The sequence below is a fragment of the Hemiscyllium ocellatum genome, chromosome 4 (genome assembly GCF_020745735.1).
Source record: "Hemiscyllium ocellatum isolate sHemOce1 chromosome 4, sHemOce1.pat.X.cur, whole genome shotgun sequence".
Classification (NCBI taxonomy): domain Eukaryota; kingdom Metazoa; phylum Chordata; class Chondrichthyes; order Orectolobiformes; family Hemiscylliidae; genus Hemiscyllium; species Hemiscyllium ocellatum.
In genome coordinates, this window is record NC_083404.1 from 4,998,783 (window position 1) to 5,024,426 (window position 25,644).

A 25,644-nucleotide genomic window follows, 5' to 3' on the forward strand; every position below is an offset into this window, starting at 1 on the left:
TGGTGGGAAGTGTGTGTAGGGGTGGTGGTGATGGGGTTTGTGTGTGTGGGGGTGGGGGTGATGGGGAGTGTGTGTAGGGGTGGTGGTGATGGGGTTTGAGTGTGTGGGGGGTTGGGGGGGAGTGTGTGTGGGGTGATGGGGAGTGTGCGTGTGTGAGTGTGGGAGTGGTGGGGAGTGTTTGTGAGTGTGTGTGAGTGTGGGGGGTGGTGGGGGATGTTTGTGAGTGTGGGGGTGGTGGGGAGTGTGTGGGTGTATGAGTGTGGGGGCGGTGGGGATTGTGTGTGTGGGGGGGGTGGAGGGGAGTCTGTGTGCATGGGGTGTTGGTTAGGAGTGTGTGTGAGTGTGTGGTGGGGAACGTTTAAGTGTGGGGGTGGTTGTGAGTGTGTGAGTGTGGGTGTGGTGGGGAGTGTGTGGGGTGGTGGGGAGTGTGTGTTTGGGGGTGGTGGGGAGTGTGTGGGTGTGTGAGTGTGTGGGCAGTGGGGATTGTGTGTGTGGGGGGATGGAGGGGAGTCTGTGTGTGTGGGGGGTTGGTTAGGAGTGTGTGTGAGTGTGTGGTGGGGAACGTGTAACTGTGGGTGTGGTGGGGAGTGTGTGTGTGGGCCTGGTAGGGAGTGTATGTGTGGGTGGTGGGGAGTGTGTGAGTGTGGGGGTGGTGGGGTGTGTGTGTGAGTGTGTGGCAGGGTGGGGAATGTGTGAGTGAGGGGTGGTGGGGAGTGTGTGGGGTGCTGGGGAGTGTGTTTGGGGTGGTGGGGAGTGTGTGCGCGTTGGGGAGTGGTGGGGAGTGTGTGTGTGTGTGTGTGTGTGTGTGGGGTGGTGGGGAGTGTGTTTGGGGTTGTGGGGAGTGTATGTGAGTGTGTGGGGTGGTGGGAGATGTGTCAGTATGGGAGTGGGGGGAAGTGTGTGTGTGGGTGGGGGTGGTGGGAAGTGTGTGGTTTGTGTGGGGGGGTTGGGGGTGGTGGGGAGTGTGTGTAGGGGTGGTGCTGATGCGGTTTGTGTGTGGGGGGGTGGGGGTGGTGGGGAGTGTGTGTAGGGGTGGTGGTGATGGGGTTTGTGTGTGGGGGTGGGGGTGATGGGGAGTGTGTGTAGGGGTGGTGGTGATGGGGTTTGTGTGTGGGAGGGTGGGGGTGGTGGGGAATGTGTGTAGGGGTGGTGGTGATGGGGTTTGTGTGTGGGGGGGTGGGGGTGGTGGGGAATGTGTGTAGGGGTGGTGGTGATGGGGTTTGTGTGTGGGAGGGTGGGGGTGGTGGGGAATGTGTGTAGGGGTGGTGGTGATGGGGTTTGTGTGTGGGGGTGGGGGTGATGGGGAGTGTGTGTAGGGGTGGTGGTGATGGGGTTTGTGTGTTGGGTGGTGGGGGTGGTGGGGAGTGTGTGTAGGGGTGGTGGTGATGGGGTTTGTGTGTGGGAGGGTGGGGGTGGTGGGGAATGTGTGTAGGGGTGGTGGTGATGGGGTTTGTGTGTGGGGGGGGTGGGGGTGTGTGGGGAGTGTGTGAGTATGGGGTAGTGGGGAGTGTGAGATGTGTGGGGGTGGTAGGGAGTGTGTGTGTGAGTGTACGGGAGTGCTGGGGAGTGTGTGTGTGGGGGGAGTCATGGGGAGTGTGTGTGAGTGTGGGGGTGGTGGGGAGTGTTTGAGTGTGTGGGAGTGGTGGGGAGTGTGTGCGTGAGTGTGTGAGGGGGATGGGGTGTGTGTGTGTGGGGTGGTGGGGAGTGTGTGTGTGGGGGGGTGGTGGGGAGAGTTTGTGAGTGTAGGGTTGGTGGGGAGTGTTGTGAGTGTGAGGCGGTGGTGGGGAGTGTGTGTGAATGTGGAGGTGATGGGGAGTGTGTGTGAGTGTGTGTGGGGGGGTGGTGGGGTGTGTGGGGGGGTGATGGGGAGTGTGTGTGAATGTGTGTGTGGGGGTGGTGGGGAGTGTGAGGGGGTGGTGGGGAGTGTGTGTGAATGTGGAGGTGATGGGGAGTGTGTGTGAGTGTGAGTGTGGGGGTGGTGGGGAGGGTGTGGGGGTATGGGGGTGGTGGGGAGTGTGCATCTGTTTGGTTGTGGTGGGGAGTGTGTGTGACTGTGTGGAGTGGTGGGGAGTGTGAGAGTGTGGGAGTGATGGGGACTGTGTGTGAGTGTGGGGGTGGTGGGGAGTGTGTGTGTGTGTGTGTGTGTGTGTGTGAGTGGAGGGGGTGGGGAGTGTGTGGGGTGGTGAGGAGCGTGTTTGAGTGTGTATGGGGGTGGTGGGGAGTGTGTGGGGTGGTGGGGAGTATGTGAGTTTGGGGGTGGTGGGGAGTGTATGTGTGTTGGGTGTGGTGGGGAGTGTGTGAGAGTGTTGGGTGGTGGGGAGTGGGTGTGTGCGTGTTGGGCATGGTGGGGAGTGTGTGTGTGTGGGTGGTGGGGAGTGTGTGGGGCAGTGGGGAGTGTGTCTGAGTGCGTGTGTAGGGTGGTGGGGAGAGTGTGTGAATGTGGGGAGTGTGTGTGAGTGTGGGGAGTGTGTGTGAGTGTGGGGGTGGTGGGCAGTGTGTCTGAGTGTGTGTGTGGGGGTGGTGGGGAGTGTGTGGGGTGGTGGGGAGTGTGTGAGTATATGGGGGTGGTGGGGAGTGTGTGGGATGGTGGGGACTGTGTGTGAGTGTGTATGAGTGTGAGGGTGGTGGGGAGTGAGTATGTGGGGGTGTTGGGGAATGTGTGTGAGTGTGGGGGTAGTGGGGAGTGTGTATGAGAGTGTGGTGGGGGTGGTGGGGAATGTGTGGGAATGTGTGAGTGTGGGGGTGGTGGGGAGTGTGTGTGAGTGTGTGTGGGGGTGGTGAGGAGTGTTTGTGAGTGTGCGGGTGGTGGGGAGTGTGTGTAGGGGTGGTGGGGAGTGTGTGTGTGGGGAGGGTGGAGGGGACTGTGTGTGGGGGGAGTTGGTGCGGAGTGTGTGTGAGTGTGGGGGATTGTGGGGAGTGTGTGTGTGAGTGTTTGTGAGTGTGGGGGTTGTGGGGAGTGTGTGTGAGTGTGTGTGGGAGTGGTGGGGAGTGTGTGTAGGAGTGGTGGGGAGTGTGTGTGTGGGGAGGGTGGAGGGGACTGTGTGTGGGGGGAGTTGGTGCAGAGTGTGTGTGAGTGTGTGTGAGTATGGGGGTGGTGAGGAGTGTTTGTGAGTGTGGGGGTTGTGGGGAGTGTGTGTGTGGGGAGGTGGGGAGTGTGTGGGAGTGGTGGGGAGTTTGTGACTGTGTGGGGTAGTGGGAGTGTGTGTGGGTGTGGGGGTGTTGGGGAGTGTGTGTGAGTGTGGGGAATGGTGGGGAGTGTTTGTGAGTGTGGGGGTAGTGGGGAGTGTGTGTGTGGGGGGGTGGGGAGTGTGTGGGAGTGGTGGGGAGTTTGTGACTGTGTGGGGTAGTGGGAGTGTGTGTGGGTGTGGGGGTGTTGGGGAGTGTGTGTGAGTGTGGGGAATGGTGGGGAGTGTTTGTGAGTGTGGGGGTGATGGGGATTGTGTGTGTCGGGGTGGTGGGGAGTGTGTAGGTGTGGGGGGGTTGGTCGGGAGTGTGTGTGTGTGCGTGGTGGGGAATGTGTAAGTGTGGGGGTGATGGGGATTGTGTGTGTCGGGGTGGTGGGGAGTGTGTGGGTGTTGGGGGGTTGGTTGGGAGTGTGTGTGTGTGCGTGGTGGGGAATGTGTAAGTGTGGGGGTGGTGGGGAGTGTGTGTGTGGGAGTGGTGGTGGGAGGTGTGTGTGAGTGTGGGTGCATGTGGTGGGGAGTGTGTGTGTGGGGGTGTGGTGGGGAGTGTGTGTGAGTGTAAGGGTGGGGTGGTGGGGAGTGCGTGTGAGTGTGGGGGTGGTGGGGTGTGTGTGAGTTTGGAGGTGGTAGGGAGTGTGTGTGGGGGGTGTGGTGTTGAGTGTGTGTGGGGGGGAATGCTGGGAAGTGTGTGTATGGGGGTGTGTGGTGGGAGTGTGTGTGAGTGTGTGTGAGTGTGTGTGGGTTGTGGTGGGGAGTGTTTGTTTGGGGGTGGTGGTAGGGATTGTGTGTGTGGGTGGTGGGGAATTTGTGAGTGTGTGTGTGGGGGGGTGATGAGGAGTGTGAGTGTGTGTGTGGTGGGGAGTGTGTGTGGGGGGTGGTGATGGGGAGTGTAAGTGTGTGTGGTTGGGAGTGTGTGTGGGGGGGTAGTGGGGAGTGTGTGTGAGTGTGTGGGGTGGTGGGGAGTGTGTGGGGGTGTGGGGGATGGTGGGGAGTGTGTGTGAGTGTGTGTGAGTGTGGGGGATGGTGGGGAGTGTGTGTGAGTGTGTGTGAGTGTGTGTGAGTGTGTGTGAGTGTGGGGGATGGTGGGGAGTGTGTGTGAGTGTGTGTGAGTGTGGGGGATGGTGGGGAGTGTTTGTGAATGTGGGGCTGATGGGGATTGTGTGTGTGGGGGTTGTGTGTGTGTGTGGGTGTGTGAGTGTGGGGGTGGTGGGGAGTGTGTGTGAGTGTGTGTGTAGGGGGGGTTGGTTGGGAGTGAGTGTTGGTGATGGGTAATGTGTAAGTGTGGGGGTGGTGGGGAGTGTGTGTGTGTGTGGATGGAGGGGAATGTGTGAGTGTGGGGTGGTGGGGAGTGTGTGTAAGTATGTGTGAGTGTGGGGGTGGAGGGGAGTCTGTGTGTGTGTGGGTGGTGGAAAAGTGTATAAGTGTGGGGGTCATGGGGGGTGTGTGTGAGTGTGTGTGGGTGTTGTGGGGGTGTGGTGGGGAGTGTGTGTGAGTGTGAGTGTAAGTGTGGGGTGGTGGGGAGTGTGTGTGAGTGTGAGTGTAAGTGTGGGGTGGTGGGGAGTGTGTTTCATTGTGGGGGTAGTAGAGTGTGTGTGAGTGTGGGGGTAGTAGAGTGTGTGTGAGTGTGGGGGTAGTAGGGAGTGTTGTGTGTGGGGGTGGTGGCGTTGAGTGTGTGTGAGTGTGTATGTGGGGAAATGCTGGGGAGTGTGTGTGTGGGAGGTGTGGTGGGGAGTGTGTGTGAGTGTGGAGGTGGTAGGGAGTGTGTGTGTGGGGTGGTGGGAGTGTGTGTGAGTGTGTGCGGGGTGTGGTGGGGAGTGTTTGGGGGTGGTGGTAGGGAGTGTGTGTGTGGGGTGGTAGGGAGTGTGTGTGAGTGTGTGGGTGGTGGGAAATTTGTGAGTGTGTGTGTGTATGGGGGGGCGATGGGGAGTGTGAGTGTGTGTGGTGGTGAGTGTGTGTAAGTGTATGTGTGGGGGTGTGGGGTGTGTGTGTGTGGGGGGATGGTGGGGAGTGTGTGTGAGTGTGTGGGTGGTGGGGAGTGTGTGTGAGTGTGGGTGTGGTGGTGTGTGTGTGTGAGTGTGGGGGTGGTAGGGAGTGTGTGTGTGGGGGTGGTGTTGAGTGGGTGTGTGTGTGGGGGAGAATGCTGGGGAGTGTGTGTGTGGGGGTGTGTGGTGGGGAGTGTGTGTGAGTGTGGGTGTGGTGTGTGTGTTTGAGTGTGGGGGTGGTAGGGAGTGTGTGTGTGGGGGTGGTGTTGAGTGGGTGTGTGTGTGGGGGAGAATGCTGGGGAGTGTGTGTGTGGGGAGTGTGTGAGTGTGGGTGTGGTGGTGTGTGTGTGTGAGTGTGGAGGTGGTAGGGAGAGTGAGTGTGGGGTGGTGGGAGTGTGTGTGGGATGTGGTAGGGAGTGTGTGTGAGTGTGGGGGTGGTAGGGAGTGTGTGTGGGGGTGGTGTTGAGTGGGTGTGTGTGTGGGGGAGAATGCTGGGGAGTGTGTGTGTGGGGATGTGTGGTGGGGAGTGTGTGTGAGTGTGGGTGTGGTGGTGTGTGTGTGTGTGTGGAGGTGGTAGAGAGTGTGTGTGGGGTGGTGGGAGTGTGTGTGAGTGTGTGTGTGGGGGGTGTGGTGGGAGTGTTTGTTTGGGGGTGGTGGTTGGGGTGTGTGTGAGTGTGTGGGTGGTGGGGAATTTGTGAGTGTATGTGTGTAGGAGTGTGTGATGGGAAGTGTGAGTGTGTGTGTGGTGCGGAGTGTGTGTGAGTGTGGGGATGGAGGGGAATGTGTGAATGTGTGTGAGTGTGGGGGTGGTGAAGAGTGTGTGGGGGGAGGTGGTGGAGGGGTGTGTGTGTGGGGGGGTGGTGGAGAGTGTGTGTGAGTGCACGTGTGGGGGTGTGGGGTGTGTGTGGTGGGGTGGTGGGGAATTTGTGAGTGTATGTGTGTAGGAGTGTGTGATGGGAAGTGTGAGTGTGTGTGAGTGCGGAGTGTGTGTGAGTGTGGGGATGGAGGGGAATGTGTGTGAGTGTGAGGGTGGTGAAGAGTGTGTGGGGAGGTGGTGGTGGGAGTGTGTGTGTGGGGGTGTGTGATGGGAAGTGTGAGTGTGTGTGTGGTGCAGAGTGTGTGTGAGTGTGTGTGTGGGGGATGTGGTGGGGAGTGTTTGTTTGTGGGTGGTGGTGGGTGTGTGTGTGTGAGTGTGTGGGTGGTGGGGAATTTGTGAGTGTATGTGTGTAGGGGTGTGTGATGGGAAGTGTGAGTGTGCGTGTGGTGCGGAGTGTGTGTGAGTGTGGGGATGGAGGGGAATGTGTGAATGTGTGTGAGTGTGGGGGTGGTGAAGAGTGTGTGGGAGGGGGAGGTGGAGGGGTGTGTGTGTGGGGGGGTGGTGGAGAGTGTGTGTGAGTGCACGTGTGGGGGTGTGGGGAGTGTGTGTGGTGGGGTGGTGGGGAGTGTGTGTGAGTGTGTGGGTGGTGGGGAATTTGTGAGTGTGTGTGGTGCGGAATGTGTGTGAGTGTGGGAGTGGAGGGGAATGTGTGAGTGTGTGTGAGTGTGGGGGTGGTGAAGAGTGTGTGTGGGGGGGGAGGTGAAGGGGTGTGTGTGGGGGGGGATGGTGGAGAGTGTGTGTGAGTGTATGTGTGGGAGTATGGGGAGTGTGTGTGGTGGGGTGATGGGGAGTGTGTGTGAGTGTTTGCGGTGGTGGGGAGTATGTGGGGGGGTGGGGAGCGTGTGGGGGTGGTGGGGAGTGTGTGTGAAAGGGAATGTGGGGTTGGTGGGGAGTGTGTGTGTTAGTGCGGGGGTGGTAGGGAGTATGTGTGTGAGTGTGGGGGTGGTGGGGACTGTGTGTGTGTGTGTGTGTGTGTGTGTGTGGAGGGGTGGTGGGGAGTGTGTATGTGGGGGGGTGGTGGGGAGTGTGTGTAAGTGTGGGGGTGGGGGTGGTGGAGAGTGCATGTGTGTGGGGAGTAGTGGGGAGATTGTGTCTGTGGGAGGGTGGTGGGGAGTATGTTTGAGTGTGGCGGTGGTGGGGGGTGGGTGTGTGTGGGGGTGAGGAGTGTGTGAATGTGGGGGGGGAGTGTTTGTGAGTGTGAGTGCGGGGGGTGATGGGGAGTGTGTGTGGGGGGGTGGTGGGGAGTGTGTGTGAGTGTGTGTGGGGGTGGGGTGTATGTGTGAGTGTTGCGGTGGTGGGGAGTGCGTGTGTGGGGTGTGGTGGGGAGTGTGTGTGGAGTTGGTGGGGAGTGTGTGTGAGTGTGGAGGGCGTGGGGAGTGTGTGTGAGTTTGAGTGTGGTGTGGTGGGGAGTGTGTGTGTGTGTGTGTGAGTGTGGGGATGGTGGAGAGTGCATGTGTGTGGAGGGTAGTGGGGAGTTTGTGTCTGTGGTAGGGTGATGGGGAGTATGTTTGAGTGTGGCGGTGGTGTGGGGTGTGTGTGTGGGGGGTGCTGGTGGGGAGGGTGTGTGATTGTGGGGGTGAGGAGTGTGTGAATGTGGGGGGGAGTGTTTGTGAGTGTGAGTGTGGGGGGTGGTGGGGAGTGTGTGTGGGGGGGTGGTGGGGAGTGTGTGTGAGTGTGTGTGTGGGGGGGTGGGGTGTATGTGTGAGTGTTGCGGTGGTGGGGATGCATGTGTGGGGGGTGGTGGGGAGTGTGTGTGGAGTTGGTGGGGAGTGTGTGTGAGTTTGAGTGTGGTGTGGTGGGGAGTGTGTGTGTGTGTGAGTGTGGGGATGGTGGAGAGTGCATGTGTGTGGGGGGTGGTGGGGAGTTTGTGTCTGTGGCAGGGTGGTGGGGAGTATGTTTGAGTGTGGGGGTTGTGGAGAGTGTGTGTGTGGGGGGGGGCTGGTGGGGAGTGTGTGTGAGTGTGGGGGTGGTGGAGAGTGTGTGTGTAGGGGGGCTGGTGGGGAATGTGTGTGAGTATGTGTAGGGTGGGGAGTATGCGTGAGTGGGGGTGGTGAGGAGTGTGTGTCTGTGGGGGGGAATGTTTGTGAGTGTGAGTGTGGGGGTGGTAGGGAGTGTGTGGGGGGTGGGTGTATGGGGTGTGTGTATGTGTGGGGGGAGTGGGTGTGAGTGCCTGTGTGGGGGTGATGGGAGTGTTGTGTGAGTGTGGGGGTGATGGGGAGTGTGTGAGTGTGTTAGATGGTGGGTAGTGTGTGTGTGCGGGAGGTGGTGGGGAGTGTGAGTGAGTGTGTGTATCGGGGGGGTGGTGGGGAGTGTGTGCGTGTGGGAGGGCTGGTGGGGACTGTGTGTGAGTGTGGGGTGGTGGGGAGTGTGTGTGAGGGGGTGGTGGGGAGTGTGTGTGAGTGTGGGGGTGGTGGGGAGTGTGTGGGGTGTGGTGGGGAGTGTGTGGGGTGTGGGGGCATGGGGAGTGTGTGTGTGTGTGTGAATGTGAGGGTGGTGGGGAGTGTGTGTGAGTGTGGTGTGGTGGGGAGTGTGTGTATCTGTGTGAGTGTGGGGGTGGTGGGGAGTGTGTGTGAGTGTGGGGCTGGTGGGGTGTGTGAGTGAGTGTGGGGGTGGTGGGGAGTGTGTGTGTGTGGGGGCGGTGTGAGTGTGTGTGTGTGGGGGGGGTGGTGGTGGGGAGTTTGTGTGAGTGTGAATGTGTGGAGTGGTGGAAAATGTGAGTGTGGGGGTGGAGGTGGCAGGGAGTGCGTGTGAGTATGTGTGTGGGGGTGGTGGGGCGTGTGTGTGTGGGGGGGAAGTGGTGGGGAGTGTGTGTGAGTGTGTGTGTGGGGGTGAGTGTGGAAATTGTGGGGATTGTGTGTGTGTGGGGGTGGTGGGGAGTGTATGTGAATGTGGGGATTATGGGGAGTGTGTGAGTGAGTGTGGGGGTAGTGGGGAGTGTGTGTGTGGGGGTGTGTGTGTGGAGGGGAGTGTGTGTGTGGGGGTGTGTGTGAGTGTGGTGTGAGTGAGTGTATGTGTGTGGGGGTGGTGGGGAGTGTTTGTGTAGGGTGGTGGGGAGTGTGTGTGAGTGTGTGTGGTGTGGTGGTGAGTGTGTGTGAGTGTGTGTGTGAGTGTGAATGTGTGGGTGCTGGGAAATGTGTGAGTGTGAGGGTGGAGGGGAGTGTGTGAGTGTGTGTGGGGGTGGTGTGAGTGTGTGTGGGGGGGTTGTGAGGAGTGTGTGTGTGTGTGGATGGGTTGTATGTGTGAGTGTTGCGGTGGTGGGGAGTGTGTGTGAGTGTCTGTGTGTGGGGGTGGTGGGGAGTGTGTTTGTGTAGGGTGGTGGGGAGTGTGTGTGAGTGTGTGGGGGGTGGTGGTGAGTGTGTGTGTGTGAGTGTGGGGGTGGTGGGGAGTGAGTGTATGTGTGTGGGGGTGGTGGTGAGTGTGTGTGGTGTGGTGGGGAGTGTGTGTGAGAGTGGGGTGGTGGGGTGTGTGTGTGAGTGTGGGGCTGGTGGGGAGTGTGTGTGGGAGGTGATGGGGAGCGTGTGTGAGTGTGGAGGTGGCAGGGAGTATGTGTGTGAGTGTGGGTGTGGAGGGGAGTGTGTGTGTGAGTGTGGGGGTGGCGGGGAGTATGTGTGTGAGTGTGGGTGTGGAGGGGAGTGTGTGTGTGAGCGTGGGGGTGGCGGGGAGTATGTGTGTGAGTGTGGGTGTGGAGGGGAGTGTGTGTGTGAGTGTGGGGGTGGCGGGGAGTATGTGTGTGAGTGTGGGTGTGGAGGGGAGTGTGTGTGTGAGTGTGGGGGTGGCGGGGAGTATGTGTGTGAGTGTAGGTGTGGAGGGGAGTGTGTGTGAGTGTGAGGGTGGTGGGGTGTGTGTGAGTGTGTATGTGGGGGTAGTGTGAGTGTGTGAGTGGTGTGGAGTGTGTGTGGGGGGGTGTATGGGGAGTGTGTATGTGTGTGGGGGTGATGGGAGGGTTACGTGAGCGTGGGGGTGGTGAGTATGTGTGTGGGGGGTTGTGGAGAGTGTGTGTGAGTGTGTGGATGGGGTGTATGTGTGAGTGTTGCGGTGCTGGGGAGTGTGCTGGGGAGTGGATGTGTTGGGGTGGGGTGGGAGGAGTGTGTGTGAGTGGGGGGGGTGGTGGGGAGTGTGTGTGAGTGTGGAGGTGGTGGGGAGTGGGTGTGTGGGGGTTGGTGTGTGGGGGGTTAGTGTGTGTGTGGGGGGGAGTGTGTGGGGGGTGGTGGGGAGTGTGTGTGTGGGGGGAGTGTGTGTGAGTGTGGGGGTGGTGGGGAGTGGGTGTGTGGGGGGGTGGGGGGAGTGTGTGTGTGTGGGGGGGGTGGTGGGGAGTGTGTGTCAGTGTGGGGGTGGTGGGGAGTGGGTGTGTGCGGGGGTGGGGGTGGAGTGTGTGTGGGGGTGTTGGTGTGTGGGGGGTTGGTGTGTGTGGGGGGAGTGTGTGTGTGTGTGGGGGGGTGGTGGGGAGTGTATGTGTGGGGGGGTTGTTGTGTATGGGGGGAGTGTGTGTATGTGGGGAGGTGGTGGGGAGTGTATGTGGGGGGTTTGGTGTGTGTGGGGGAGTATGTGTGTGGGGGGGTGGTGAGGAGTGTGTGTCGGGGGGTTGGTGTGTGGGGGGTTGGTGTGTGTGGGGAAAGTGTGTGTGTGGGGAGGGTGGGGGGAGTGTGTGTGGGTGTGGGGGTGGGGAGTGTGTGTGTGAGTGTGGGTGTGGTGTGGGGGTGTGGGAGTGGTGTGTGGGGGTTGGGGATGGGGAGTGTGTGAGTGTGGGGGTGGTGGGGAGTGTGGGGGGAGTGTGTGTGGGGGTGGGTGGGGAGTGTGGGGGTGGGTGTGGGGGGGAGTGTGTGTGTGGGGGTGGGGAGTGTGGGGGTGAGTGTGTGTGCGGGGTGGGGAGTGTGGGGGTGAGTGTGTGTGGGGGTGGGTGGGGAGTGTGGGGGGAGTGTGTGTGGGGGTGGGTGGGGAGTGTGGGGGTGAGTGTGGGGGGAGTGTGTGTGTGGGGGGTGGAGAGTGGGGGGGCTGAGTGTGTGGGGGGGTGGGTGGGGAGTGTGGGGCTGAGTGTGGGGGGAGTGTGTGTGTGGGGGGTGGGGAGTGTGGGGGTGGTGTGTGTGTGTGAGTGTGGGGGTGGGTGGGGAGTGTGGGGGGAGTGTGTGTGGGGGGGGAGTGTTGGGGGTGGTGTGTGTGTGTGAGTGTGGGGGTGGTGTGTGGGGGTGGGTGGGGTGTGTTGGAGGTGGGGTGTGTGTGAAGGTGGGGGTGGTGTGTGGGGGCTGAGGGTGGTGAGGAGGGGGTGGGGGTGGGGAGTGTGGGGGGTGGGGGTGGTGAGGAGGGGGTGGGGGTGGGGAGTGTGGGGGTGGTGTGTGGGGGGTGAGGGTGGTGAGGAGGGGGTGGGGGTGGGGAATGTGGGGGTGGGGTGTGTGTGAGGATGGGGGTGGTGTGGAAGGGGTGGGGGTGGGGAGTGTGGGGGGTGGGTGTGGTGAGGAAGGGGTGGGGGTGGGGAGTGTGGGGTGAGGGTGGTGAGGAGGGGGTGGGGGTGGGGAGTGTTGGGGTGGGGTGTGTGTGAGTGTGGGGGTGGTGTGTGGGCGGTGAGGGTGGTGTGGAGGGGTGGGACTGGGGAGTGTGGGGGTGGGGTGTGTGTGAGGATGGGGGTGGTGTGGAGGGGCTGGGGGTGGGGAGTGTGGGGGTGGTGTGTGGGGGTGAGGGTGGTGAGGAGGGGGTGGGGGTGGGGAGTGTTGGGGTGGGGTGTGTGTGAGTGTGGGGGTGGTGTGTGGGCGGTGAGGGTGGTGTGGAGGGGTGGGACTGGGGAGTGTGGGGGTGGGGTGTGTGTGAGGATGGGGGTGGTGTGGAGGGGCTGGGGGTGGGGAGTGTGGGGGTGGTGTGTGGGGGTGAGGGTGGTGAGGAGGGGGTGGGGGGGCGGCTTTTTGTTCATTGTTTCCGACACCGACGCGGAGCCTCTTTTAACGAGAGATATCTCTGCGTCCTCCAGGATGGTCCCCGCTCCGCCGTCAGCTGTGTCCGGGTTCCCGGTGTGAAAGGCCGGGCTGCTGACACTCTGCCCGCCTGCAGCCTGCACCGCGCCGCCGTCAGTGGAAAGCTCCCTCTCAGCAGCTTGTCGCCCCCAGTGTCTGTGAAAGGAGGAAGAGAAATGAAAACACGCCAGAATGATTCTCAAAGGCTGTTCTTCAGCGGGGACTGACGGTGCAGCTCTGAGACGCCTAAGAGCTTACTGCCCAGACCACTCTCCACTGCTGCTGCTGGGTAAACCTTTCAACACAACTGACCTGTCCACTGCAGACCCTGCGATACCGGTCAGGTGATGTTTCTTTTAACCTATGTATGTGTGTGTGTGTGTGTATCTATGTGTGCGTATCTCTCTGTGTCTGTATCTGTGTGGTGTATGTGTGTGTGTATATATCTGTGTGTATCTGCGTACTGTATCTGTGTGCGCGTGTACTGTGTGTTGTGTGTGTATCTGTGTGTGTGTATATGTGTGTATCTGTGTGTTGTATGTGTATCTGTGTGTATGTCTGTGTGTGCATCTGTGTTGTGTGTGCATCTGTGTGTGTGTATCTGTGTGTATCTGTGTGTTGTATGTGTATCTGTGTGTATGTGTGTGCATCTGTGTGCTTGTGTGTGTATGTTTGTGTGTGCATCTGTGTGTGTATCTGTGTTGTGTGTGCATCTGTGTGTGTGTCTCTCTGTGTGTATCTGTGTATGTCTGTCTGTGTGTGTGCGCGAGAGAGAGAAAATATGTTTTAAAATCCCAACATTTGCCGCAGCAATGTGCGGAGGTGACAGGAGCTGGACCAGATGGGTTTTTTTTCTGTACACAAGGGATTGGCGTGGCCAGGACGCTCATCCACCTGCTTTTGCGCACTGCAGTCAGAGAGAGAGGGGGGAGGGAGAGGGAGAGATAGAGGGAGGGAGGAAGACAGAGAGAAGGGGGAAGAGAGAGAGAGAGGGCGAAGAGAGAGAGAGAAAGAAAGCAACTTGTTTCTGCCATTTGATGTCCTGAGGTAACTGAAAGGAAAGGGCGCGGGTTTTGTAGCCTTTTATCATCCTGGTGAACAAAGATCTTGCTGACAACAGCTGAAAGCATGTTCCGTTGGTGAGACAGACCTGTCAGCGAGACTGAGCTGGTTATAAAAACCCGGACTGAAACACAGACTTGGCAGCAACAACACGAGCTGTTCCAATGAGGGCCATATCTTACTGTAAAGATCTGGGGAGATGATGCTGCAGTTTATATGAGGGACCCCTTTAGGACTGTTGGAGACAGCCAGCCGAGAGCAGCATTTCAGTTCGGTGTATTGTTGTGGTGATTTCTCGGAGCGGTGCTGCGGAATGAGCCGTGCTGTGGGTTTGATGATGAATTGTTGCTGTCTGTCTCCCTTCCAGCCGATTGCAGACCCGTGCTCTCCGTGTTCACAGCGGACCTTGATTTAATGTTATACAATTAAGGCACGCGGTGAATGCCAAGAGCCGAGCCACTGACTCCACCTTCACCCAGTCACCGGGCAGCTCCAACCCAACCTGGACCCAAAACACCACCCTTACCCGGGCAGCCCGACTCCCAACCAATACCAGCAACGCACAGAGAAACAAACCCAGGCATCAAACACAGAACCAGGCATCTCATGACTTCATTAACTCTCCCCACACCTTGGGGGCACAACATACTGTTGTGGGACGGGTTAACACCAGTATATTGTAGGCAGGATTAGAGTGGAGCTGGAAAACCACCGGGCAGCATCCCAGGAGCTGGGAAATCGACGTCTGGCAAAAGCCCTTCATCAGGAATGAGGCCGGAACATCAGGATGAAGGGGTCCCGCCCGAAACGTGGATTCCCCTGCCCCCCGGATGCTGCCTGACCTGCTGTGCTTTTCCAGCACCACTCTAATCTAGACTCTAATCTCCAGCGTCCGCAGTAATCACTTTCACCATGACATTGTAACTTGTTTGTTCGATGACTGTCTCACTTTTGCCAGTCTAACTTTTCATTGGAATTTCAACCCACTTTGACCCAGCACTCGCTCTAGCAGGAGGGAGGCGGGGGGTAGGTGTGTGTGGGGGGGGGGGGGGGGGGGGAAGGGTTCACTTCCCATTGACCCTGAAACCCAGATCCCACGACTGAGCCAGCTCTCCATGCGGACATCTGACCTTATTAGCGCCTTCCTAGTTTGCTTCCACTCAGACCCCAGCTGAGAGGTAAGGTTTCTAAAATAGAGGCGCCTTGGCAGTTACAACAGGGATAATGGGGGAGGGCCACCCCCCGCCCACCCAATCCCCACTGGGTACCACACAAGTGCTGACTGACTGACACATCAGTCCCAGTGACTCGACTCCTGAAGAAGGGCTCATGCCTGAAACGTCGAATCTCCTGCTCCTTGGATGCTGCCTGACCTGCTGCGCTTTTCCAGCAACACATTTTCAGCTCCAGCAACGCCCTCCTCACCTGCAATCCTCTTCCCACCTTGACCTCCTTCCACCTATCCCACCTCCATCGCCCCTCCCCCTAGTCCCTCCTCCCTACCTTTTATCTTAGCCTGCTTGGCTCTCTCTCTTACTCCTGATGAAGGGCTTATGCTCGAAACGTCGAATTCTCTATTCCTGAGATGCTGCCTGGCCTGCTGTGCTTTGACCAGCAACACATTTGCAGCTGTCCTCTCAATAACAGCTCACCTGAAACACTGAGCCTCATCGACACTTGCTTTTCCTTTTAACCTGCCCCTGCAAGGCCCGACACGTTGTAATCTTGTCCAAGGACAGCGACAGATGAAGATTAAATTGCAAAGTCGCCACTTCGCTGCCGATTTGGAAACAAAGGGCGCACTAGGGAACGGAAGTGCCCGGGACGGTAATAATTGACAATAGTTTTGCTAGAACAATCGTAGCTTGGGTTTGGCTTCTTGTTATCTCTCTGCATCAGAGACAAAACTCCTTTCCAATCCCATTTAGTCAGAAGAATTGGAGTGGTTAGTAATGACAGAAAGGTTTTGTTGAACGGTCTCACCAACTCCCAACGCCAGATGCAACATCTACTGCACGTTTCATTAACTTCATTGCAAAATGAAAGAAAGAATGAGCAATTCATTATACCCTCCATCTTCTTTTTGATGTGGGGGTGCTGGTGTTGGACTGGGGTGGACAGGGTCAGAGGTCACACGACACCCGGTTATACTGGGACAGGTTTTTGCAGGGCTCCGAAACCTTGTGATCTCCGATAAACCTGGACATAACCTGGAGTGTGTGATTTTTCCCCCCCTTTTTTAATATAAGGGGCTCAGAAATACTGTAGCACTCTGAGCACCGACTCCTGACAATCTCCTATAGTCTTCCCCAATGTCCTTTTCAGTCAAACTTTGCAAAGCTCTGACAGAAACAAACTTGAAAATTCCACTTAGGAACCAAACCATGACCTTCCAGTTTGGTGGGTTTTGTCCAACTTGATGCGTTAGTGACTGTTTCCGCGTGAACAAAGGGCGAAAGAAGCGAATGATGGTGGATTTGAGGCATCCAACACACTCCCCACCCCGCAAAAGACTCACCTAGACTGGAAACCTAGCTCTCTCTCTCTCTCCACATGGATGTTGCCTGACCCACTGGGATCTCCAGCGTTTTTAAAGTATTGTTTTCAGGACAGATTCCAACATCTATAGTAATTTATTCCAACAAAAACTGGCCATTGGAAATGACCGAAAACAATCGACAGAATCGACTCGATATTTCAAGCCAAAATTTTCACAGTTCGTGCCATTTTGGGAGATTTTAAAAAAAATGATAACACATGTCTGGAGCAGTTATTACTTGAGCTGCAAATGTGTTGCTGGTCAAAGCACAGCAGGCCAGGCAGCATCTCAGGAATAGAGAATTCGACGTTTCGAGCATAAGCCCTTCATCAGGAATAAGCTTGTAGAGGGAGGAAGAGAGCTTCTTCAAGGAAGGCATCCTTGTAAGAGGATTCGCAGTAGGTTAAAATCTTCGAGTAAAAAATGAGGTCTGCAGATGCTGGAGATCACATGCTTATTCCTGATGAAGGGCTTATGCTCGAAACGTCGAATTCTCTATTCCTGAGATGCTGCCTGGCCTGCTGTGCTTTGACCAGCAACACATTTGTAGCTGTGATCTCCAGCATCTGCAGACCTCATTTTTTACTCGAAGTTATTACTTGAACCCAGACCCCAGAGAGCACGCACAACCACTGTAATCCTAGAGTCCTTGGCTGACAGTAATTTGTGTAACGAATCGTTGTGTCTGATCAAGGTTTGGGATAGATTGGCTCACGGGTGAGAGAGTCCCTTCGCCGATTCGAGAGTGCTGGTCTCTCCCTCTGGATGGTCCCATTTCTGAATGATAACAGAGACATTTGTCCCCTTTCAACATCACAGCCCTTCAGAGATCTTTCACTAGTTGCAAAGCGCATTGGTGCATCACGAAAACGCGCTCCCACCAGTTCCGAGGAAGGGTCACTTGACCCGAAACATGAACTGATTTCTCTCCAAAGATGCTGCCAGACCTGCTGCGCTTTTCCAGCAATTTCTGTTTTCGCTCCTGAAGAAGGGTCACTGAGACCCGAAAAATTGTCTCTCTTCACAGATGCTGTCAGACCTGCTGAGATTCTCCAACACTCACTGTGTTTCCAGCACCCGCGGTTCTTGCTTTGTTTTGGCACATCCTGAAGGCGCTACTGAAATGCAACTCTCCAAAGTAGGTGGAAAGGCAGATTTAACGCCACGGCGGAAGGTCAGTTTATGTGGTATATTTCCATGCTGTGTGTTCCCCAAAACATGTTAAAACTTCCCAGGGTTTGAGAGGAACACAGAGGAGAGAATCAGCAGATTCAACATTAGGTTTCTTACAATCCAATAGCGACCCTCCGAAAACCCACTCCTGCACCTATCACTGTGGGCAGTTTAGCACGGCCAATTCACCCGGCCGGCGCAACTTTGGACTGAAGGTGGAAACCCACGCAGGCACGGGGAGAACGTGCAAACTCCACACACTCACCCAGAGGCTGGAATTGAACCCGGGCACTAACCCCTGAGCCACTGTGCCGCCCGAGGCCAGTGAATCAGAGTCTCCATAGTTCTCTGGAAGTGTGTAACTGGTTCCATTAAATTCAGAGCTGAAAATGTGTTGCTGGAAACGCGCAGCAGGTCAGGCAGCATCCAAGGAGCAGGAGAATCCTGAAGAAGGGCTTATGCCCGAAACGTCGAATCTCCTGTTCCTTGGATGCTGCCTGACCTGCTGCGCTTTTCCAGCAACACATTTTCCGCTCTGATCTCCAGCATCTGCAGACCCCACTTTCTCCTCCTAAATTCAGACCAATTTGTTTAACAATAGACTCATGTCAAATTGGATTTTCCTTTGGAGTTGGCGCCACTTTCATTCGGTTTTGTCTTTTTAACGAGGGTCCCCTTAAACTTTGCGGTTGGATTCTGAGAGAGGGTTCTATGGAAGGATTTACCATCGTGAACATGATCTTTCCCCCCCCCCTCACAGCTTATAGTTTCACAATTAAATTACTCGACGGGCCCCGGAAATATAAAGGCATTTTTTTTTGTCCTGGGAAGTTCAAAAGTGAAGCGCCTGTCACAGCAGCCAGAGCGCGGTCCTGACTCAGTTACCAATTTCACTTCCAAATTCTTCCCTTCAGGTTTGTACCGCTGGCCCGGGAAGTGAACTGGCGAAACCCGTGCTCGAGGGCACAGAAGTAGACAAAAAAATATACCCAACTTAACCCCCAGTCAGGTCAGTCCCTGAATTCTTTGTGCGTATCAGACTTAATGTACAGGCAGGAATTTGCTATAATTCATCTAACCCCTCCCAGAATTGAAGTTGAAGGAATCATTTAAAGGATTTTGTATGTACCTATTCTTAAATGTCTGATTTATGAAGAGTTATCTGGACTGGAAATGTTAGCTCTCTCTCTCTCCATGGATGCTGCCTGACCCACTGTGATCTCCAGCATTTGTTGGTGTCAGTACATATTCTAGCATTTGTAGTAATTGAGTCTGAGATAACACAAATTACTTTTCATTTACTCATTCTAGGGAGTAGATAAATTAATTAAAATACATTAAAATAGTGTAGAAATAGACAGAACCTCTCTTTAAAATCAGGGAATGCGTGCGTGGTGATAAAAACGCCATTGGATAAACCTGCAAATTCAACCACAGAAAGAAACGAGACAGAATTTTCAAGGCGTTGGGTTTGGTGCTGCTTTTGAGTTGATGCTACATTGCAACTGACTTTCAGTTGGTCATTTTTGTCAGCAGCTGCTTCTATTGCACCTGCAGTCCCCACACCGATTGTTAACTGTGTGAAAATAATTACAGTCACACAGAAACAGACCCTTTGGTCCAACCCGTCCATGCCTAACAGATATCACAGAACATGCCCATCTAACCTACACTGCTCCATTATTATCCATATGAATGTCCAATGCCCATATCCTAAATTAATTTAGTCCCATTGGTCAGCATTTGGCCCATATCCCTCTAAACACTCCCTAAATTGCCCATAGTGCTCAGCAATGTGTGCAGTAGGTTAGGTGCATTAGACATGGGCAAAGTTAGGGGGTTTGGTCTGGATGGGATGCTGTTAAGGGTCCCTGTGGACTTGTTGGGCTGAATGGGCTGTTCCCACACTGATGGGATTCTATGGATTCTATTCATATACCCATCCAGATGCCTTTTAAGTGCAATTGTACCAGCCTCCACCACTTCCTCTGGCAGCTCATTCCATGCACACCACCCTCTGTGTGAAACGTTGCCCCTTAGGTTCTTTTTAAATCTTTCTCTTCTCACTCTGAACCTATGCCCTCTAGTTTTGGACTCTCCTCCCTTGGGGAAAATACCTTGTCTATTTATTATCCATGTCCCTCATGGTTTTATAAACCTCTATAAGGTCACCCCTAAGCCTCTTATTTCCAGGGAAAATAGACCCAGCCAATTCAACTTCTCCCTATAGCTCAAATCTTCCAACCCTGGGTGGCACGGTGGCACAGCAGTCAGTACTGCTACCTCATAGCGCCCTTGGGCAACTGTCTGTGTGGAGTTTGCACATTCTCTCCGTGTCTGCGTGGGTTTCCTCCGAGTGCTCTGGTTTCCTCCCACAGTCCAAAGATGTGCAGATCAGGTGAACTGGCCATGCTAAATTGTCTGTAGTGTTAGGTGAAGGGGTAAATGTAGGGGAGTGGGTTCAGGTGGGTTGCTCTTTGGAGGGTTGGTGTGGTAAAAACAATGACTGCAGATAGGAAACCAGATTCTAGACTAGAGTGGTGCTGGAAAAGCACAGCAGTTCAGGCAGCATCCAAGAGCAGGAAAATTGACATTTCGGGCAAAAGCCCTTCATCAGGAATACAGGCAGAGAGCCTAAAGGTTGGCGAGATAAATGAGAGGAGGGTGGGGTTGGGAAGAAAGTAGCATAGAGTACAATAGGTGAGTGGGGGAGGGGGAAGGTAGCAAGGAGTGCAATGGGTGAATGAGGGTGGGATGAAGGTGATAGGTCAGAAAGGAGGGTGGAGTGGATAGGTGGAAAACAAGATAGGCAGGTAGGACAAGTCGTGGGGACAGTGCTGAGCTGGAAGTTTGGAACTGGGGTGAGGTGGGGGAAGGGGAAATGAGGAAACTGGTGAAGTCCACATTGATGCCCTGGGGTTGAAGTGTTCCGAGGCGGAAGATGAGGAGTTCTTCCTCCAGGGTTGGTGTGGACTTGTTGGGCTGAAGGGCCTGTTTCCACATTGTAAGTAATCTAAATCATTTCTGAACACCTTTAAGGTTAATAACATCTTTCCTATAGCAGGGAGATCAGAATTCTTTCTGTTCATTTCAGCTACTCATCTTGCACTCACAGTTATGTTCCTTGTCTTGGCAAATTCCTGCTGTGTTTCATTTTTAAACTCTGAAATGGAACTGGAATTTTAGTAGAATAACACTTCTCATGAGGACCCTAGCACATTTCAGGGCTTAACCCATGTTTTAGGTCTTTCTTTTAAATTCAAAATGTACTTTCAAAAACAATATTGAGTACAGTTTTCATTGAGACAAATTTTGACTAATAGACTCTGAAGCCAATTGGAAATAATGTGTGAGCAAACATGGACAGAAATAATTAAGTCATTCCAAACTAAATCAGAATGTATTTCCAGCTTTTCTCTGGAATATGATGCTTTACAATAAATGCTAGGGAAATATGTTATTGCAAATTGGAAGTGTATAGGAAAGTAATCCCAGCACCTACCTGAAACATAAACAGGAATTGTTGGAGAAACTCAGCAGGTCTGGCAGCATCCGTAGAGAGTGAAACCAGAGTTGACGCTTTCAGTCCAGTGACCCTTCTTCAGAATTTTTACTTGATTCTTTTAAGGGGAGGAGGAATGAGTACCTATATAGTTCTTGGTGCATTGTTTAGTTGCATTTAAGGAGTAGCAGGATTGCCACATGGAGGAGAAATGAAGCTGGGATTTATCCTTAAAATGAGGAGGATTGGGAGCATACTATAGTGAAGCACAGAGCCAAGATGGACCAGATGGGTGAATGACCTCTTCCTGTCTTGTATATTCTCTGTAATTCAGTGTTATCACTTGTTGAACTGGATAACACTTTGAAAATTAGGTCACTGACAGAATTAGAGTCATAGAGTCATAGAGATGTACAGCACAGAAACAGACCCTTCGGTCCAACTCGTCCATGCCGATCAGATATCCTATCCTAGTCACATCCCATTTGCCAACATAATTGGTTAATATCCCTCTAAACCCTTCCTATTCATATACCCATCCAGATGCCTTTTAAATGTTGTCATTGTACCAGCCTCCACCACTTCCTCTGGCAGCTCATTCCACACACGCACCACCCTCCGCGTGAAAAGCTGTCCCTTAAATCCTTTTATATCTGTCCCCTCTCACCCCAAACCTATACCCTCTCGTTCTGGATTCACTCACCCAGCCCGGGGAAAAGACCTTGTCTATTCTCCTAACCATGCCCCTCATGATTTTCTAAACCATTAAGGACACCCCTCAGCCTCTGACGCTCCAGGGAAAACAGCCCCAGCCTAGTCAGGCTCTCCCTATAGCTCAAACCCTCCAACCCTGACAACATGCTTGTAAGTCTTTTCTCAACCCTTTCAAGTTTCACAACATCCTTCCAATTGGAGGAAAACCAGAATTGTACACAATATTCCAAAAGTGGTCTAATTAGTATCCTGTACAGCCGGAATGTGACCTCCCAAATCCTATACTCAATACTCTGACCAAGAAAGGAAAGCATACACACGCCTTCTTCATTATCCTACCTACCTGTGATTCCACTAGGAACTATGAGCCTGCAAGATCTCTTTGTTCAACGCTCCCAAGGACCTTACCATTAAGTGTATAAGCCTGCCCTGATTTGCCTTTCCAAAATGCAACACTCATATTTATCTAAATTAAACTCCATCTGCCACTCCTAGGTCCAGTGGATCATCTGATCAAGATTCTATTATACTGAGGTAACCTTCTCGCTGTCCACTATACCTCCAATTTTGTTGTCTTCTGTAAACTTAGTTACTGTACCTCCTATGCTCACATCCAAACCATTTATGTAAAAGATGAAAAATCGTGGACTCAGCACTAATGCTTGTGGCACACCACTAGTCACAGGCCTCCAGTCTGAAAACCAACCCTCCACCACCACCCTCTGTCTTCTACCTTTGAGCCAGTTCTGTATCCAGATAGCTATTTTCCAAAAAGAGTATGCCCACTGCCCTGCCCTGTTTGCTACTTCAAAAATCTCAATCAAGTTAGTAAGACAAGATTTCCCACGCACAATGCTGTGTTGACTATCCCTTATCTTTGCCTTTCCAAATACATGTAAATCCTGTCCCTCAAAGAACTCTCAGAGTTGTCAGGCATGACCTCCCCTTGATGAAACAAAGTTAACTTTGTCCTTTTTTACCATACACTTTCAAGTATTCAGATCGCATCCTTCACAATGGACTCTAAGATCTTACCCATGACTGAGGTTGACCCTTTGGCCCAACTTGCTCATACTATTCAGTTTTCACAATTAAACTAGCCCTACGTGTCTGGGTTTGGTCTATATTGCTCCATACCTCACCCATCCATGCACATGTCTAAATGTTTCTTAAATGACAAAATTGAACTTGCTTCCACCACTACCTCTGACAGCCTATTCAAGTCTTTCACCATCCTGTGTGTGAAAACATTGCCCCCATAAACTCCCATAAATCCCATAAACTCCTCTCAACTCCTTTCACTTTAAATCTATGCCCTTTAGTTTCAGATTCCACACCATGGGGAAAAGCTGTTGGCTATCTACCTTACCTTGGCCTAGATTTTATTGCGTGGAGGCACTGGTGTTGGACTGAGGGGTGGACAAAGTCAGAAGTCACATGATGCCATGTTATACTTGATGAAGGAGCATCTCTCTGAAAGCTTATGATTTCAAATAAACTGTTGGACTATAATCTGGCGTCGCGTGACTCATGATTTTATAGACCCCTAATCAGAGAGGGTGAAACCAATGACAAGAACAAGACAGAGAGGCGTGTAAGAGAAGGGATAAAGACATACAATCAAAGGTCAAGATCAAACAAGGCCACAGTGAAAAATAATGGGAACCAGACAAGTAATAATAAAAAGAGGAGCCTTAAAGCACAGAGCATTCACTGTAGAAGAATGGATCAATTGATTCAGCAAATAGGTGAAAATATGAATTATATAGTCAGGATTATAAAGACATGGCTGCAGGCTGACCAGAGATGGGAACTGAATATCCAGGGACATGGAGTTTTTGGAATGACAAAGAGGAGAAGGCAGTGGAGTAGATTGATGGTTAAAAGAGGAAATTAACATGATAGCAAGGGAAGACATTAGCTAAAGAATCATAGAATCCCTACAATGTGGAAAGAGGTCATTTAGCCCATCAAGCCTACACTGACACTCAGATTAATCACTCAGATTTGCATATTAGACATTGGAATCGGAGATACACAAGAGCAAAACTGGGCAATCAAACTACAAATGGCAAAGTGAAAACCTGGCTCCTTTTCCTCACTGGTGTCTGAATTATCTTTGGATCATCATTCCCGTGTGTCTTAGTCTGGAATTAAAACCCCATTTTAGATTAGATTCCCTACAGTATGGAAACAGGCCATTTAGCCCAACATGTCCTCACCAACCCTCCAAAGAGTTACCCGCCCAGACCCATTCCCCTATCCTATATTTACCCCTGACTAATGCACCGAACACTATGGACAATTTAATATGGCTAATCCACCTGACCTGCACATCTTTGGATTGTGGGAGAAAGCCAGAGCACCCAGAGGAAACCCACGCAGACACGGGGAGAATGCACAAACTCCATACAGACAGTTGCCCGAGGTGGGAATTGACACCTGGGTCCCTGGTGCTGTTAGGCAGCAGTGCTATCCACTGAGCCACTGTGACATCCCAAAATTAATTTGATTGAAATGAAACAAGTTTAATTTAAATATTATTCGGTATTCGGAGATTGAATTGTTAATTTAGTATACTGCTGACCTCTATCATGCTATAAGTTCCCCAGTGTTGACTCACTGGAAGATGATTCATTGCTGCAATGCCTTCTGCTGGAAAGGGGCAAATAGGTAGCTCATTACCCCTACCCTCACCCCCACCCCCACCCCCACCAGATTCACTGGGAAGATACATGTGAAAATAATCACACCTGATACCAGCAAGTCAATATCGATCTAAGTTTGTGCAAACTGGAAAGGTTCTCTTGTGGTGCAGTGATAGTGTCAGGAACCCCAGGTTCACGTCTTACCTTCTCTATAGGTGTGTAATAACATTTCTGATAAAATACAGTAGTCCAGTAAAACAATGATTGAGGAAAAGATTTCCTTACTTGACGCATTTATAGAAATTCTATTTGCATGTTGGCTGTAGAAATACAGAAGGTCAAATCTTTATCACAAGAAGTAGACAATTGCAGTCATTTGATTTCAGAATCCATGGATAACAATAATGAAATTATGAACTCCCTACATCATTCATGCAGTTTGTGACATTGCAAACATATCATTCCTACTTACTCTTTGATTTTCTCCTTCTCAAACAGAGTAAATATGTATTAACATTGTTTTATGAAGATAGTGTCCCTTTTATAGAAGTACAGTATTGAGAAATTAGAACAGAGATATAGACTATTAAAGCTATTTCTTACCAGTGTTTGACCTTAACACATACTGAGCATTGGGTGGCATGGTGGCTCAGTGGCTAGTGCTGCTGCCTCACAGTACCAGGGACCTGGGCTTGATTCCACTCTTGGTAAACTGTGTAGAGCTTGCATGTTCATTCTGTGTCTGTTTGGGCTTCCTCCCAGAATCCAAAGATGAGCAAGTTAGGTGAATTGGTCATGTGGGAAATGCAAGGTTTCAGGGGTGGGTGTGTCTGTGGTGCTGTTTAGCAGGTCAGTGTGGACTAGATGGGCTAAATGGCCTGCTTCCCCATTGTAAGGATTCTATGATCCTGTTGCCACGTTCCTTTACTGTAAACCTTTTTTTATTTTATTCAGCTTTCCAACCAACAGTGACATTGAGGTCTATAGCTCAGACAGGGCCCTTTGACCCATCGAGTCTGTGCTGGTCAAGTCTAATTTCTTGGCATCACAAGTGTACATCTAAAACTAAATGTTATTAGGATTTCTGCCTCTATCACTCTGAAGGCAATGAGTTCCAGATTCCCACAACCTGCTCAATGACTAAAGTTTTTCTTTAAACCTCCTATCTTAAAGCTGTGGTAATCTTAAATCAAGGGTAAAAAGTTCCTTCCTATATATTTTATCTGTATGCCTCATAATCTTAGATACCTCAACCATGTCTCCCCACACCCCCACCTCACTCCCTCCCACACCCACCATGCCAGTTTCCAATGCTCTGAGGAAAACAACCTTTGATTGTCCAATCTCTCTTTATAACAAACTCTCCACACCCTCTCCAGTGTAGTCACATCCCTCTTATAATGGGGGTTCTAAAACTGCACACAATATTCTCATTGTGGCCTCATGTTTTGTACAGTTCCAGCATCACCTCTCTGCTCTTCAGATTTATGCCTTGCTAAGAATGGTGAATAATCCATATCTACCTGTCTCACTATCTAAAGGGGCTGGTGGACTGGCACTCTAGGCTGGTCCTTGGTATTTCCCATGCTACTAGTATTCATTATGCATTTGCTTGCCTTCAGGATTCAGAACTGAATCTTCATTATTGCCATATTTTTTGTCTCAGCAAGTGAATTTGGAATGAATTCTCACCCTTCCTCAAGCTTCTCTGCACAAATTCCCTTGCCCTCAGCTCAACATCCACACATTCAATTTTGTGTGTGCGACCATCAATTTTGACCCACCAACTATTGATGACAGTCTGCTTCATTCTATCCTGCCTCCTCTGTGTTATAAGGAACTGTACTCTGCATTAATGGAATGAAAAAAAATCCACTTTTTATGTCCTTTTCTCTCTTTGTATGTCCTGAAGGTGGCAACAGCTTATTGAATTTAAATGATACCCACTCAATTGCTTTTGTAAAGTGTGGAGCCGAATATTGCAATGTTTTTACCAAGGTCTTGTTCATTTTATTTAGGCTCACCA